Genomic DNA, 16,897 nt, shown 5'->3' with positions numbered 1-16,897 from the left:
GAGTGTTCACACAGCCCCAGTGATGAGGTGCGAAGGACTAGGTTGACGTCCTGAAATGGGTCACTGGCATTTTCTGAAGCTCTTCTGGACTTGGTAGATATCATCAAAGCCTGGCTCCCCTTATGAGCAGACACATCTGGGGAGCCACTGCTGTTGTTTTCCAGCCCTTTGGCTGGGTGACCTAATGACGTCCAGGTCAGTTTTCTTCAGTGACCTACTGACAGCAGGGTTCCTCTGGCTTAACCAAAACGTACCTGTTGACAGAGTCAGCAAATGTCACTTCTCTGTCTTATCGGACTGTTTCCTCTGCCTCTGGTTCCTGTCCAGTGCCTTCTCTGATCGATATTGTGTAGATTTTGATCTAGACTGAGTAGCCTGAATTTGCTGTTCTTCTTTGCTCACTGAATACTGGGATAGCTGCCTTTCTCACTTTGGGGTCAGGTCCATAGCAGAGGCCAGCCTCAGCATCCTCTTCTCTTCTTCTCCTTCTCCTCCTCCTCCTTCTTCCTCCCTCCTCCTCCTTCTTCTCCTCCTCCTTCTTCTTCCTCTTCTCCTCTTCCTTCTCTTCCTCTTCCTTCTCCTTTTCTTCCTTCTTCTTCCCCTTCCCCTCCTCCTTTTTCCTCTTCCTTCTTCCTCCTCCTTCCTTCATTTCTTCTTCTTCTTCTTCTTCTTCTTCTTCTTCTTCTTCTTCTTCTTCTTCTTCTTCCTCCTCCTCCTCCTCCTCCTCCTCCTCCTCCTCCTCCTCCTCCTTCTCCTCTTTCTTCCCCTTCCCCTCCCCCCTACTCCTCCTCCTTCTATCTCCTGCTGAGGTTCAGGGGACTGCAAGCCTCATCTATCCCCAGCATGGGTCTATGTGAGTTCCTAGGTCTCCATTGACCTCTAATAGGTGTGCTCCCAGAGGCAGCTTCTAGTCTTTCCTGAACACATGGTCGTGAGCTTAGCCATGCTAAGGAGGGACCTGTGTTCTTTGAGTCCCCACTACTAATGGCTCTGTGTCTCTTGGGCCTTCTGTCTTCCTTGAGGCTGAGACTCAGGTGAAGAGAATCAATCCCTTCCCATTCTACCATTACCGCATTCCATTCTGCTGAAGGATGCTGAAGTTTCAGTACAGGGTCATGGAGAATTTCTTCCAGGAATCCTGGTCTGAGATGAAAGACAGAACAATTCATCTTCTCTCCCAATTTGGCTGGCTTTAGAATCACCTAGGAGACACACCTATGGGCTTGTCTATTAGAGTGTTTCCAGAGAAGTTTAATTGGGGGAAGAGATACTGCAAATGCAGTTCTGAACTAAATTAAGGGGAAAAAGGAGGAAGTACTTGAGTACTAGAATCCACTTTCTTGACTTCCTGATCTGCTCATTATCATGTGTTCCCTCTCATGATGGACTGTGTCCCCTTATACCACAGGTTTCTCTCTGTCAAGCGTTTGGTCACAGCAATGAGATAAGCAACTAACACACAAGTTGGTACCAACCACGTCCACATGGTAGCCTAGTACCTTACGAATGTTCTGCCAAGCGTAGTTCTCATAGCTACAATCCCTCATGTGTTGAGGACTAGATGCAGAGAACATGAGTCTGTCAGAAAAGGACTCTCATTATACAGATAGTGGCTGTTGCTGACGGAGCCTTGACCAGGGAGTGATGGAGAATGGATACATTTCTTCAGGTGGCCATAGGTTCTTGTCATGTTCTTATAGCTATATTTGGATGGGGAGGTCTTTTCTATCAAAGGTTAAGCAATAACTTACATGAAACAGTCAAAATGATCTCAATGAACTTGAAGGTTCTGGAGATGTTAATGATATGCATGAGAGTTCAGAGTGTGTGGTATGATGATAGGCCCCTGCATATGATGGGTTTCAGACCCCCCTGTTGGCTCTCTTATAAAATACATGATTATTTGGGGCAGAAATGGAAACATGAGTTATGCCACCCTTCTTTAGTAATTTGCACTGCAGAGTATACTTGCAACCATGGCTTCTTTAGGAGCTTGTCCTGGCTTATCCCAAAGTGCAAAAATTTCAAGATGGTATGAGGGTCACCCCATATGAAATCCCCCACTATCTTGGCGTCTAATAGAATAGATTAAATTTGTTTATTTTTAAACTTTATATAAATACAGCCATACAGTATTAAATTCTTTTTTCTTTCATTCAATATTATGTTTGTGAAGCCCATACATATTGTCACAGTGGGGTAAGCATCATTAATCTTCTTTGTTATTTAATATTCCATGCTGTGAGAACTCTACAGTTTACTTATCTATTCTTTTGTGGATGGGCTTGTTGGAAGTTGTGAGCAGTTCCATGTGATCAAGGCCTTCTTGCACCGTACCTTCCCTCCCTGGCCTCCTACAGAACCCCTCCCTGCCTCTTTCTGCTTCAGTCACAAAGACCTGGTGTCCCTTGTGCAGCCAGCAGGCAGGTATGCACCTTGGCTCTGAGTACATATTGCTTCCTTAGCCTGTAGATTCCAGCTCTAGAAATCTGGTGCCTCTCTCCCCAAAAACTTCTTCAGCCTTTTTCAAGATGTCTTCTCTGGTGCCTTCTCCAGCCAGCTGTTTAGTGCTCTAACCTTGCAAGTCTGTCCTCTTCCCTCACCCTGCTTTTTCTTCAGAGCACCATGAATCATGCCAGACTTGTCACCTAGCTGTGTGTTGTCTGTGCTCTATGCATCACTCAGTCTTCCTGGGGACATGGGTTCTGCTGATTGTTCATGTCACATCCACAGCACAAGCACTGAGGCTGCAGAATGTGACTCATCTAGAAATACCTATTGAATGAATACTTGTCTAAAATAGAGACAGTATCAGTTCTGAGCATAGGCACCTCACAAAAAAGGAGCTTAGAATAATTATACCTGATACCCTCTCGGGACAAACATTAGATCTTGGTAAGTGCCTCATTCTTTTACAATTAGTTGTCTACTGACCAGCTAATAAGATCTAGAAATTTTTCTTGGGATTGAATTTTAGCATTTCCTTTACTTGGAAAATCAATACGTTATTTATCTTCTGTACTCCCCAGCATTCTACTTGATTTATCAAAGATCTTTCCCATGACTTTGAGATGACATCAACTGGCTTCTGCTGGTCCTGCCTACCTTGTTTGTGACAAAACTTCCAAGTGGAATTTTGCATGGTCATCAGCCTTTCCTGTGCACCTGCCAGGTGCAGAGCGCTGTCCTATGCCCAAGGACATGGGGCACAGCGGACACTTTCTTTGCTTTGGAACTCAGGAGTTAGGTGTGAGGGTGTGATATCATAGGTAAAATATCAGTGATCCAGTGAGGCTGTGTGAGATGGGACCATGGGATTCAGTGGATAGTGGGCATTGTGAGGTGAGGCTAGGTAGGGTAGGTATAGAGAGCTTGCAGACCCTGTTGGGAGGTTTCCTTGCTGTGGCTCATGAAGCCAACAAATATTTATTGAGCTTCTGTTATATTTGAGGTGCTGTGCTGAGCTTGGTGGACACAGAGCGTATTCTCATGAGTATGAAATGTCCCCCTAAACCCATGAATTTAAGCCTTGGTCCTCGACACAGCAGTATTCAGAGATGAGGCTTTGAGAGGTGATTGAATTGTGAAGGGTCTGAGAGCACTGATGGATTAGCCCAATGATAAATTTGTAACTTAATGGGCTGCTTAGAGAGGGGGATGGAAGAAGTAGTTGCTGGGGGAATGTCCTGGAAGGACTTATTTGCTACAGATCCCCAGTCTTTGCTGCTGACCACCATGTGGTAAGGAGCTTTGCTTCACCATACTCTCATACTCCCCACTTTAAGGAGACAGTCATGGAGAGCAAGAAAGGTCATTGTAGGCACCAAGATGATTTCCATTTTACTGGGTGTTATCTCTTTCTCCCTACATAGCCCAGGCTAGCCTCATACTGTTGTATACAGGATGCTGGTATTTATCTCCTGATCCTACTACCTCCACCTACCAAGTGCTGGGATGACAGGTGGGCCCCACCATGCCCAGCTTTTTGAGGTTTCTTAATTACTGATTCCAAGTCCTTTTTTTTTTTTTTTTTTTTTTAAATGAGACAAGGTCTCTCTACATATCCCTGGATGTCCTGGAACTCACTATGTAGACCAGGCTGGCCTCAAACTCATGGAAATTCACCTGCTTCTGCCTTCCAAGTGCTGGGATTAAAGGTGTGTACCACCATGCCTGGCCCTGATTCCAGATCCTTATTTACGGATTTATTCTGGTTTCTGCTTCTTCATGATTCAAGCATGGTGTGGTACATGACAATTTCTTTTTTGTTCTCCCATTTGTTGGCAGACAGCCATCCAGAGGTTTTTTTTTTTTTAATTTTTCCATGTTGGTGATGAGTCCTCTTCTTTTACTTACAATTTTATTTATTTGAGTCTTATTTACATTTTACTTCTCTTTATTTTTTATTACTCTAATTACAATTTGTCAGTTTTTCTTAGCTTTAAAAACAATTCTTAGTTTTAATGTTTTTTTCTATATATTTTTCTGTTGCCTTTTAATTTATGCTTATTTATGCTCAAATAATTGAGGCCATATATGACAAAATCATCACTCACTTTGGACAAGAAGAGAAGCATTTTCCTGTAAGGTCTGAGATGAGAGCAAGATGTCTGTTCCTAACAGTTCTCAAGATATTCCTGGAGTCTGTGGCCAGGGCAATTGGACAAGAGGAACAAACAGAGGGCATGGAAGTCACAGAGAGAGAGAGAGAGAGAGAGAGAGAGAGAGAGAGAGAGAGAGAGAGAGAGACAGAGAGACAGACAGAGAGAGACAGAGAGAGACAGAGAGAAGCGGAATGATCTGCATTTGAAGATGATGTGACTTTCTGTGTGGGAAGCCCCAAGGTTGCTCCAGCAACCTGTAAAATCTAATTAGCAAGCCCATTACATGTCAGGATACAAAACAAACACACAGAACCTGGTGGCATCTCTATGCACCAACAACCAACTATGTAAAAGGGAAATTAGGAATATAATTCCACTTACAATAACATCACAAGGAACCAAATACTATGGTATAAACAACCAAATGAGTGAAAAAGATCTGTTCATTGAAATCTACAGAACAGCAAGGAAAGAAATTATAGGAGACAGAAAGACATGGGAGGATGGCCCACAGTCTCAGACTGGTAGATTCACCACTGTTTAAATGCAATCTATAGGTTCCATGCCATCCTTATCAAAATCCTCAGCATCAAAAAATGTGTAATGGTAAAACCATGCAGCCTCCCTGGGGCAGGATTTCTGCCCCATAGTTAATGAGTTTTTCTTCTTAAGAGAAGATAGTGTAGTAGGGTAGGCCAACACACTGACTCTGGACTCAGCTGGCTTCTGATGCCCAGGGCACCACTTATTCAGTCTGTAGCTGTGGGCAAACTTATCACTCCCATGAGACTCAGTTTCCTTATCTTGGAAAATGCAACGCTTGGCTCATATAGTCATGAGATTACACAGGATCATTTCTGGCACATAAGAAACCTTCAGTAAATATGGTTTATTAAATTGCTACAAAGTCCAAAGCTGACCTTAGCTTAACATGCACATCATTCTGACCAAGGTCCACATGGGTTCCACAGGCTATCCACACTCATATGAACAAGGCAGCTCTGAGCTTTATGAGGGTGAAAAGAGTATAAATCCCACTTCCGCTACCACAACCATCTTCACCCTCACCATCTCCACCACAACAAAGCCTTCTCTACCAACCACCACCCCTTCCACAACTACCCCCACACCCCCATATCTACCACTTCTTTCACCTCCATCTCTTCCTAAACCTCCACTTTATTACCACCTCCCCACCATATCCACTTCCATCTCCTTCTATACCTTCACCTCCACCTCTACTACCCTTCTAAATGGCAGTTCATATTGTTTCTGGCTCACTGCATAGATGTCAATGCATGTAACAGTGCCTGATGTAAATATTTCCTATTTGTATACAACTACTATCATCCCATTTAAAAGTAGTAGTGAACATTTAAAATATTTTTGTGTCTATCATCTCAATTAATTTTTACAAAAGTTCATGATTTTAGAGGAAAGGTTGACAAACTTAGCCTATGAATTATTTGTAAATCTGTGAGCTAACAGTGTTTTCTTACTCCAGTCTCTGTCTGTCTGTCTTCTCGTCTTTCTTTCTCTACTGGAGTACAAACCTTGTATGTGCTAGGCATGATATGCTCTACTGTTGAGCTACAACCCAAGGCCCCCTTTCTCACATTTTTAAGGATTGTTAACCAGACAAAGAAGAATATGAGTTAAAACACCTGGTTTAAAAGGCTCTCACCAACTTCTTCTATAGAGTATTAGTTGGGGTAGGCTAGGTCATACTGCAGTGACAACCCTCCTTCTCCATGGCTCAGCCTAGCAAAGGTTTATCTCTTGCTGCGTTAGTGGTAACTGTGGGTCTGTGCCACCCTATAGCATCTGTCTGCCAGGTGCTTAACCAGCTAGGCTGCTTGAATTCTGCAGTTCTGCTATCTGACATTAGGTCTCTTGGCAGTGTGTTGAAGGAAGAGAGATGCTAGAGAATGTCAAGGAAGCTTTTCCCCAGCCATAGGCAGAAGGGACATTTAGTACCTGCCTGTGTGTTCCATTAAACAGACTTTACTACAGGTCCTGCTGATCTGCAAAGGGTTGAAAAAGGTGAAGGTGGGACACATGGGAGGAGATGAGGAAATGGAGTTGCTTAGAGGTCAATGTCATAGTTGACCTTCACAGTCAGGAAGAGCCAAACCCAAGCCTTTTCATGCAAGTACAACTTTCCAAAACCCATGACCTTATCTACAAACAGCCTCCTCTCCTAAGCTCCTTGTCCCAGCAAACAAACCCCATTAAACATCTTGTTACTTTGGAGTGGCTCAGACAGAATATTCCCATGGATGTTGGCATGTCTCCCAGAAAAGTCTGTTTAGCTCTCCCTGCCCCCCTACCCTCTGGCTCTGGCCCCAGTGAGAGGCGGAAGGTGCCACGGTCTGAGTAACTCACGACTCCTTTGACTCCCCACAGTGATGAATGACATCCATCCATCCTGGCCTCTGTTGATGGCCCGGCTCGTCCATCATGGCTCAGAGCTCCCAGCTGATGTATTAGTGGCTGAAGAATGGATTTCTCAGAGCCCAATCTACTTGCGAAAGAAACTGAGCCAAAGAGTGGATTCAATCGAATTACTTGTTCACCCTGGCCAGAGCTGAGAGGCACTCTGGCAGTCCCTCTTGGGTCCTTGCAGAAATATGATTTGCAGTCCTTGAGCCACCAAGCCATTTCCAACTAACTGGTCAAGACATCACTTTAAAGAAAAAAAAAAAAAGGATTCATGGAGGAGATAGTGGCCAATGGGTTTCATAATGGGAAACCAGAAACTAGACAAGCCAGGTGAGCCTTCTAGTGGGAGAAGAGATGGGTGAGTCAAGTCACCTTTGGGGTGTGTGACTTGTGCACTGCCCAATGGGCCTGAGTTTGTGTCCTATTTCTGCTGCTCATTCTTTGTGAGACCTTGGGCAACCCACTTAAGCTCTGGGAACCTCAGCTTCACTGTTTTCCTTGAGCGACTGTTGTGAGGATTAAGTGAGATAATAGATGCACAGTGCTAAGCACAGCAAGCCGGGTACATAGTAAGTGATGATAATGGATATCAGATCTCCACCAGGTAGGAACCCTCAAATTGCCAGGGACACAGTGACAGATAATAATGGTTTAAAATTATTTGTTTTTTTTTTCCACTAAGAGATGGAAGGACTTGCCTCATGATTACTTCAACCAATAGAGTCTGGAAGAACTATGTCACATGGGGCCTGGATAGCCTGTAAGAGAACCAGTTCCTCTACTTAAATTTTTAGGAACATGTCCCTTGATAAGGGGAACACACAATTCCGATACAGCCAACAGGTGGGATGTGTATTTATCTCAAGATGATATGCTATGAGGAAGCCCAAGGCAACAACCTGGAGAGGCCATATGGAGGGAGATGCCTGACTGATCCTTACTGATTTCAGTCACCCCAGCTGGGTGCCAAATATGAGAATGAAGATGCCGTCTTGGATGTCCAGATCCATATTCATTTGACAATAGCCCTTGGTACTATGTAGCTGTAATTGCATGAAGGACTCCAAGGGAGAATATTTCTTCCATATGAGAGAGAAGTGGTAGTCTTTTCAGGCAATGTTGAGGGTGTTGGTTATTCAGAAATAGATACTTGATTTGGAACCAATCTAGATGTTATGGTTTGAATCTGAAATGTCCTCAACAGGCTTATGATTTGAATGCATCTTCTCTGGCTTTGGCCCTATTTTGGTAGGTTGTAGACTCTATAGGGGCTGGGATGTAGCTGGAAGGAAGAGATCATGAGGAGAGGGGTGAGCCTTTGGAAGTTATTATGCCCAACCAATGGTTCTTGACATTCTGTTTCTGGTCCTCCATGATGTGAGCAGCTTCTGTCCTATGCCCCTGAGGCAATGAGCTGTTTTACTGTACCTTCCTCATGATGGTGATCTGAAACCATGAACCAAAATCAATACTTCCTCCTGTAAGCTCTTTCTTTCAGGCATTGTGGGCACAATGATGCACTAGATAACATGTTTATTTAACCAATATTTTGTGACTGCCATTGAATGCCAAGAAGGACACTTGGAAGATGAGTTTGGCGGTACTGCTCTTGAGTTGTGGTTCTCTTCAGATCTTAAGGTTCCAAACTAAGTCTTTAGAGAGTGAGTTTAATAAAGCATGCATGTCTTTCAGCCTCAGAGACTGACACATCAATGTTTTGTTGTTGTTGTTATGGATCCCTGCATTCTCCTACCCTTCTCCTGTTCAATTCCCTTCCTTAAGTAACTCATTATAATTTTAGTTTTACATCGAATATACCCTAAAACTAGTTGTTCTACAAGACAGTGTTTCTCCAGCCATTAATGTGGAGGGACCAACCACACACAAAGAGGACACAATCCTCTCTCTGTGTGCTTGTACCATGGTTAGTTTGTGTGAACTTGGTACAAATCTAGATATCCCAGAGGAGAAAGAATCTCAACTGATAATTGTCTCTCAGGTTGGGCTATAGGCAAGTTTGTGGAGTTTTTTCTTGATTGCTGATTGACGTAGATGGGCTCAGCCCACTGTGGTCGGTGCTGTCCTTGGGCAGGAGGGCCTCCTTACCTAAGAAAGGTAGCTGAATAAGGAGAGGAAGCAACATGACAGTGTTCCTCTGTGGCTTCTGCTTCAGTTCCTGCCTTGCATTCCTGCTTTGAGTTCCTTACTGCCCTAGCTTCTCCTGATGATGGAATATATAAAGTGTAAATGAAAAGAAATTCTTTCTTCCCCAAGTTGGTTTTCCTCACAGCAACAGAAAGCAAGCTGGGACCATATGCATGTTAAATTTTCAGCCTGTTGCAGATTGATAACTTGATAAAATAGAGTAAAAATTAATGACTAGAAATGCTGATTATCCTAATTAGAACATTACACATTGTATACATGTATCAAATTGTCACACTGTATCCTCTATATATGCATTAGTGTTGTAAGTCTATTAAATGATACACAAATGCAGGCCTGCTTTTTACTGTTAGATCCAGTGGCTGTATTGTCAATTCATCAAAATGCTATTAAGACTTCTAAACATTTGTTCTCAGTTTCCGCCTTTAGCTATCATAGGTCATAATGAGTCTGTGGTCATACCCATCTGTGAACTGCATTTTGAGTAGTGTTACAATGGAGAATACCTCAGATACCCCAGAAACCTGGACAGACAGAGATTAGAGCCAGATTAGGAAGAGATTTAGTTTGTTTGTTTGAGAAGAGAAGATACTTGAGTCGATTTTGTGCTTTGGGGAGTAGGGATGGGAGCTGTGGGAGGAGCTGTGATCCCTGGAATGAGTGGACTGATAGGTTGTGCTGGAGAAGCTCCAGCAGATAGAATTCCAGGGAGAGAAATGAGGTTGACCTTAGCCAGGGCAAGTACTGAGAGGTTCATGTCAACCAAGAGAGGGCAGCTTCTCCCAGGAAGTCACCAGCCTTCCTGTCATCTCAGTTCCACAGCTCCAAGAAACGCCTAGTAATAATCTTAGCCAAGAAGATGGTGGGCATGTGCTCTGATCTGGCCCTCCCTGCATCTGGTCTTTCAGGAACCCACCCATCCCTTGTCTATTAGGATCTTGGTAAGCCCATATGACTTTGGGGAAGTGATCTCACTGCCAACTCCCAAATGTGAGCAGGCCATACTGCCTGGATAGTCAGGATATTTTCTGGGACTTTTGTTAGATGTATCCTGATAGATGACATTGATATCTTTGGAGTATGATCTCTCGTGACAGAATAGAACAGAATGGAACCTTTGTCACTGTGAGGAGTAATCTTGTCTATCAACTTGATTGGATAAGGAATCAAATAAAAGACATGCTTCTGTGTGGGTTTGTGAAGGCATTGTCTGCTTTCTGTTTTGGCCTGTGGTTGTATCTACCCTGTGGCTGCCTGCATCTTATGCTGATATTGGAAGAGCTTCTTCAGCTTTCTAATATGGACTGGAGACCTGCAGCTCTTCAGGAGTCCTTCAGACCATCAGTGCCACTTTGGGACTGTGGAGTTCTCCAGCCTTGAAATGGAGCAGATATCCCATTCATTACCTCTCCAGCAGGCAGCCAGACATTATTGGGCACTCCATTTTGAACTGTGTAAGCAAATCTAATAAAGCCTCTTTGTCACATTTCTTCATTCTATTTATGAGCCTACAGGGCCATCCTCGTTCAAACTACCACACTGAAGTATCTTCATCCTGTTAGTTCTGTTTCTCCAGAAAGCCCTAATAATGTCCTTTAGGAGAAGGTAGCCTACCCAGTGATACCATTGAGACATCACAGGTAAATCAAAAGCCAGAGAGACAGATGATGTTCTGATGACAGTGTCACTGGATGACAGTGGTGTTCGAATTTAGCTGTGACTCTGATAAGCTACCCTGTCAGTTTCCCAGTTACAGGAGCCAACATACTTTTTGGCTTTAGTTTTTTGAATTATGTTTCTGACTTTGGCAACTACAGCATTAGAATTAATGCTCTCACAGTTCAGGAATGGCCAACCATGTGGCAGGTGCATTAGTTTCCATCTTCTGTGTCCTCCATGGCTATGGCAGTAAGTTGAAACCTATAACTAACTCTGCAGTGGCCTTGTGTGTTCATTGAGATCAGCTAACTAGTGCCTTCAAGGTCTTGCACCATCAGGTCCCCCTTGTACCCTCTGGTCTCACGCTAAACAGCTGCCCCTTTCCTGTACCTTAAACATCTGAGCCTTTCTAGTTGCTGGGATGTTTCCACCTGCCACAGGGCCTTTGCACGTGTTCATACTGTTTCTTTTTTCATCTCTTTAATCCTTACTAATCTTCAGGTCTCAACCCTGTTGCCATTTTCCTGGGAAGCCCTTATTAGTAGAACTGATAGTGATATAAAGGCCAACAACACATAACACTTAGATTGTCCAAGCCACACAGTGAGTCCTTGACACACATTGCTTCATTGAATTCCTCTCACTAGCCATGCCAGGGTGGTGCTGTTGATCTGGTTCAGATGAGGTTTAATTTCCAGCACCAGGTGTGTGTCTGCTGTAGAGTTCCTTAGATCTAGCATCATTCATGTTCATTAGTGCTTTTATGTTGCTTTTCTGAGTCAAAGTCTCACACTGTAGCCCAGGCTACCCTCAAACTAGTGGCAATGCTTCTGCTTTAGTCTCCTGTGCCCAGAGGTGGTTCACATGACCTTCAGTTTTGTGAATGGAGGAGACAACTTTTTCAGGCTCTTCCAATGCTGCCTTTGATCAAGTCTAGAATGATGCTCACACAACCCTCATGCCTACCGTTGTAAGGACAATCTACCACTTTCATGCAAAGACCCTAGCAGGCGGTGCTATTTGTTTCTGGAAGACAGGGAAGAACAGACTTCTGGAATCTCAGCAGCTTTGGAATGGTCAACCAGGCACAGACATGTGGACAGGATGCACCTGTGGTTATAGCCCTTATTCGCTGTCCGGCTTTGCTAAAAATGACTCATTTTTCCCCTCGGTGAATTTACCTGTAATAATGCCTGACACATGTTGGAGACTGCTCTGCCATAGAGTGAATGTGGGATATGTCCTCTTAGTCACAAATGCCAACTATGGGGGTTGCTTTGCTGTTCAACAGTATTTATGCTTCTTGGATTCTTAGATATGAGGTATAATTTTCCCTGTCCTTTGAATTTGTGTACTGCCATATGGCTTGTTTTGGCTTTATCAAAATAAAATCATATAGTTGGAGTCTCCTCCAGTTTGGGACCCTTCGTGAGGGAGCAGAGCCCCAGCTGACCTGTGCTAGTCATGTTGTATCATGAAATAGGACTTGTTTTAACACAGGGGATTGTTTGTTACTGTGTTGCTACTTAGATTCTACTGCTTGATATGTTCCTAAATGGTGGCTTCTTCCACTGAATGGTTGTTTTTTGTTTTGTTTTTGTCATCTACCTGTGAAGGATGTGTCTATCCTCATTTCCCAAATGACAAAGTAGTTTGGGGACTTGTGGGTTTATACATCGGAAACAGGATCAGCCTTTTGATAGAAAAAGTGAAGTTTGAGACTGTTACTGTGAAAATTGGGGTCCCATCTTAAGGTTTCTAGTCTCAGCAATAAAAGAATTTAAGAAAGGACTCAAAAGGAAAGCCAAGGACAGTTTCATTAGAGTTTACAAGAAAGACTCAAAAGCAGGCAAACTGTAAATCTTGGCAGCTGCCCAGAGAAAGGCAATAGAGCAGAGAAAGAGAGAACGCCTGTGGTTTGAGTTAGGATTTTATGGAGATCAACCACATGGCTGACAAACAGCCACATAGTAGGGGGAAAGAGTGAAGCCTAAACTGTTAGGAAAATATAGTTAGAAGACCATCACCACCATCACCACCAAAAGGTAGAAGGTGGGCCTTTGGGTAGTTTGGAAAAGCAGTTGGACTTAGGAGGCCACCTGGCTGTGATTCTGGAAGCTACTGAGGTGGGGGCAGGAATTCTGGGAAGGAAAAGTTCATTATCTCATTAATGAGATAATTATTCCTCCTATCTGTATCATGGCTTAAGAGAAACCCACCTTCCTGAGGGCTGGTCTCTTGGCTGAGTGATTGGCCTGCCCAGATGGATGACCTCTTAGGAGAGGAGACAGTGGAAAGTCTACTCAGACAGCATCCAGTCTTTTGGCTGGGAGGCAACCGCTTTCTCTGGATGGCCTTCCATGCCTCTGTACTAGGCGTTTTGCTATGAGGATTATCTGTGAGAATGGCAGCTCACTCCCAGGGATGTGTCTGCAGAGTATTTGGGGGTTCAGTGAGGAAGAGCAAGTAAAATCTACTCGGGGAAGAATCCCTGTGTTGGCTCCATTCAGACAACAAAGAAGTCCCTGAAGATGAAGAGGGAGAGTGCTGGGAAAGTCACATAAAAGGTTACATTTCATGAAAGAGAAAGAGAATACTTGGGGACAGAGGGTCCAGGTGGGGGTTGGAGGAGTAAGAGGTGGGAGGCAGGAGGGGGTGGATCAAACAAAGAGTACATATGAAAATTGCCATAAGGAATCCATTACCTTGTATGCTAATTAAAAATAAACCAGGCAACGATTTAGAGAAATCAGAGGGAGGAAAAGACCAAAATAATTCACATAAACGAATTTTCTGCCACCCAGGGATAGTCAACATTCATATTCAGGCTTCTGAATATTCTCTCTATATACTTTAAAAGCAACAATCACACCACATGTGGATTGTTTCCATAATCTTCAGGGCCACTTAACACCACATGAATGTTCTTCTGCTCAAACTAAATTGTGGGCCACATCGTTGTTTTAAACGGCTGAAGAGTGTTCCCTCCTATGATGCCTCTATTTATTTATGAATATTTCTTAATACTAATGAGCCCAATATCTTGGGACCTCTAGGCTGTTTGCAAGCTTTTGCTGTTACAAGCAGTGCGGTGATGAAATCCTGGAAAAGATGCATCTTCTGGCACTTGCCTAATTATTTCCTCAGAATCATTCTTTGAAGTGGGATTGCTCATCAGAAGAAACGTACTTTTCAAAGGCCTTTGTTACATATTGCCAAATTGCTGTCCGGAAGCACTGCATTAATTTGAAGCCCTAGCGGCAATGCATAGGAATGTCCTCTACTTGAATTCCATGTCAATACAGCATATTGTCAATCTCCTAAATCTTTGCTAATTCTAGCAGTGAAAAATGGACTTTCCATTTTAAATGTACCTTAAAAAATTTCCTCTGAATGTAGACCTTTAAATAAATTTTTTTGGTTACCCTGTTGGTATCTCTGGAATGTAATTAATTAATTCATTCATTCATGCATGCAGCAGATGAACCTACTATGTGCTGAAGTGAGTGAGAGTAGGGAATAAGACCAACAATTTCTTCCAGACACCAAGGGCTGCTGTGTATACATCTGGGGGGGGGGGACTTGGATTCTCACTCAGGCACACACATATCCAGAAGCTACCATGAAGGAAGATTCCAGGCAGTGACCCAGTTGGAGTCAGCATGGGCCAAGCTATATGGCAGTATAAGGCAAGGAGTGGAAATCAGTAATGCTAATTCTCTTTATGCAAATTTTGATATTTTGTTCACTATGGATTTTTGCATTCATTATGATTTTAAAATATTGCATTATAATATTCACTCTGATTATTGAGCCTCCTTGGTAGACATTGAAGCTCCATGCAGAGGTGCGTGCCTGGCTCGTGTTATGCTCATCCTTGTCCCTCCTGGTATATTTCTGATTTCTAAAATTTCTGAGAACATACAGCTGAGTCCCCACCATCTGAACTCAGGGTCTGCAGACTTATAAATAAATACTGTTCTGGCTGCACAGCCAGAAAGATTTCAAGTCATTTCATTGACCATTATTTTGAGGAATTGCTTTGTGCCAGGCACTGGGTCAGACACCAGGGATATGAATAAGTGCTCAGATGCTGTTCTGGGGCTGAGATTCAGGGGCAAACAAAACACCCTGTAATTACCCATCAGCCAGCTCTGTCTGTGCAAGTATGTGGCAGGCCATTGTGACTTCTTGTGTACCCATCTTGGTCACCATTTTGGGGAGAATAATTCACATTTTCAACAATCTTGCATAACCTTAAAATTGATGTTGGAAATCTTAACATAACTATAATTATATACTCTGTAAGTTTCCTCCATAAGCCAAGTATGACACTAGGTTCTTATAAGGAAGTCACTAATGTACTTATACCAGAGAGAAGTTACTTATACAGGTGACAGAAGAGTAAAGAGGTTCCTAGGAAAGGTGCTATAATCTAGGGTTTGGGTCACAGTGGGAAGTGACAACAGTCCTCTGGGGCTGGACAGTGACTATAGTCCCCACAGCTGACCAGCCACTGCAGTTCTCCAGGGCTGACCAGGCACTTCAGTCCTCCAGGGCTGACCAGCCACTGTAGTCCCCCAGGGCTGGACAGCGATTATAGTCTCCAGGGCTGGACAGTGACTATAGTCCCCACAGCTGACCAGCCACTGCAGTCCCCCAGGGCTGGACAGTGATTATAGTCTCCAGGACTAGACAGTGACTATAGTCCCCAAGGTTGAACAAGCACAGGGAAGGGGTGGTGCTTACCTGGGGGAAGATTTGGGTTGATGATGGAACCTCAAATGTCCTGGTGCATGGGAGCTACCACCCTGGAGCAGAGTCAGCTGCTGTTGGGGATAATGGAGCAGGGAGGAAAGGGGTAATATAAAATCATTTAGAGGTTTTCCTTCCTATGTCTCCATTTTCCCACCAGTGGTCTACTCTTGTCAAAGTTGAGTCAGAGATCGGCTTTCTGCATCTTAGATAGCAGCACTGGGTAAAAAAACATAGTGCCCATTGTTAGTTATTTCAGTCACAGCAGACATTGCATGGAGCTGGATCCTGGTTGTCCCAGCTTCAGAGTGGGTTTATTGCCAGCTGTGCATTATGGAGGACTAATTGTGAGCCCTTGCACCTGCTGGTTCCCCTGGTGGCTGGGACTCAGGAAGGAAGAGAACGGTATTAATAAGCTTGTTGCTCATTAAAATCAAACAGTGAAGGCACTGGCAAAGGGGCTGGTGGTCCAGGTGTGGTTTCAGAGAAGGCTGGCTGGCATTTCTGGAAGCATGACTTACTATCTTAGCACCTGCCTCTTTCCCTGACTTGCATTATGACATCGAGTGGTAGAAGAGTTGTTACCCCGAGGGACATGCACAGTCCTTGTGAGCTCATGAGCAGGCAGAGCCACCTGAATGGAGGAGTTGCTGAGTCCCCACTGGGTTCTGCCTGAGATGAGCTGAGGTGCAGGCTATGCATGGCTGTTAGTCCTAGAATAGTGGGGACAGGTCTGGTTGGACCCCTGGCTACCTGGACTTAGTGAATGCATCTGGGAGATGGAATGGAAGTCAGAGGAAGATCACAGAACGACAGCCTACTGCAGCTTGAAGAGTTCTGAGTGGTGTTCCACTTTAGGCTCATGTGCAGTACTGGGACTATAGCAAGAAACTGAGGCATTTGGAACACATAATTTATATTTATTTGTTTTGTTTTTGAGACAGAGCCTCAGGTAGTCCAGGCTGGCCCCAAATTCTCTATGAAGCCAAAGACACTCTTGAACGTCTTATTCTCCCATCTCTACTTTCCCAAGTGCTAGACTTGCACGCATATGTCACTACACCCAATCCAGATTATGGGATTTTAGGTGACCTTCACTCTCAAACTTGTGTGAGTTCAGGAATAGCATGTGAGTGAGTGCCTTACTCTGGTGCAGGATCGCATGGGTGGTGATGGCTCTTGAGGGGCCAGATGGAAATTTCCTGATAGCCTCTCTCTAAGTTTAGGGCAGGTCACTGGACTCCTCTCCCTGTCTGTGCCTTCAGGGCTTG

The sequence above is a fragment of the Onychomys torridus genome, chromosome 4 (genome assembly GCF_903995425.1).
Source record: "Onychomys torridus chromosome 4, mOncTor1.1, whole genome shotgun sequence".
Taxonomy (NCBI): domain Eukaryota; kingdom Metazoa; phylum Chordata; class Mammalia; order Rodentia; family Cricetidae; genus Onychomys; species Onychomys torridus.
This window is presented reverse-complemented; position numbering follows the sequence as displayed.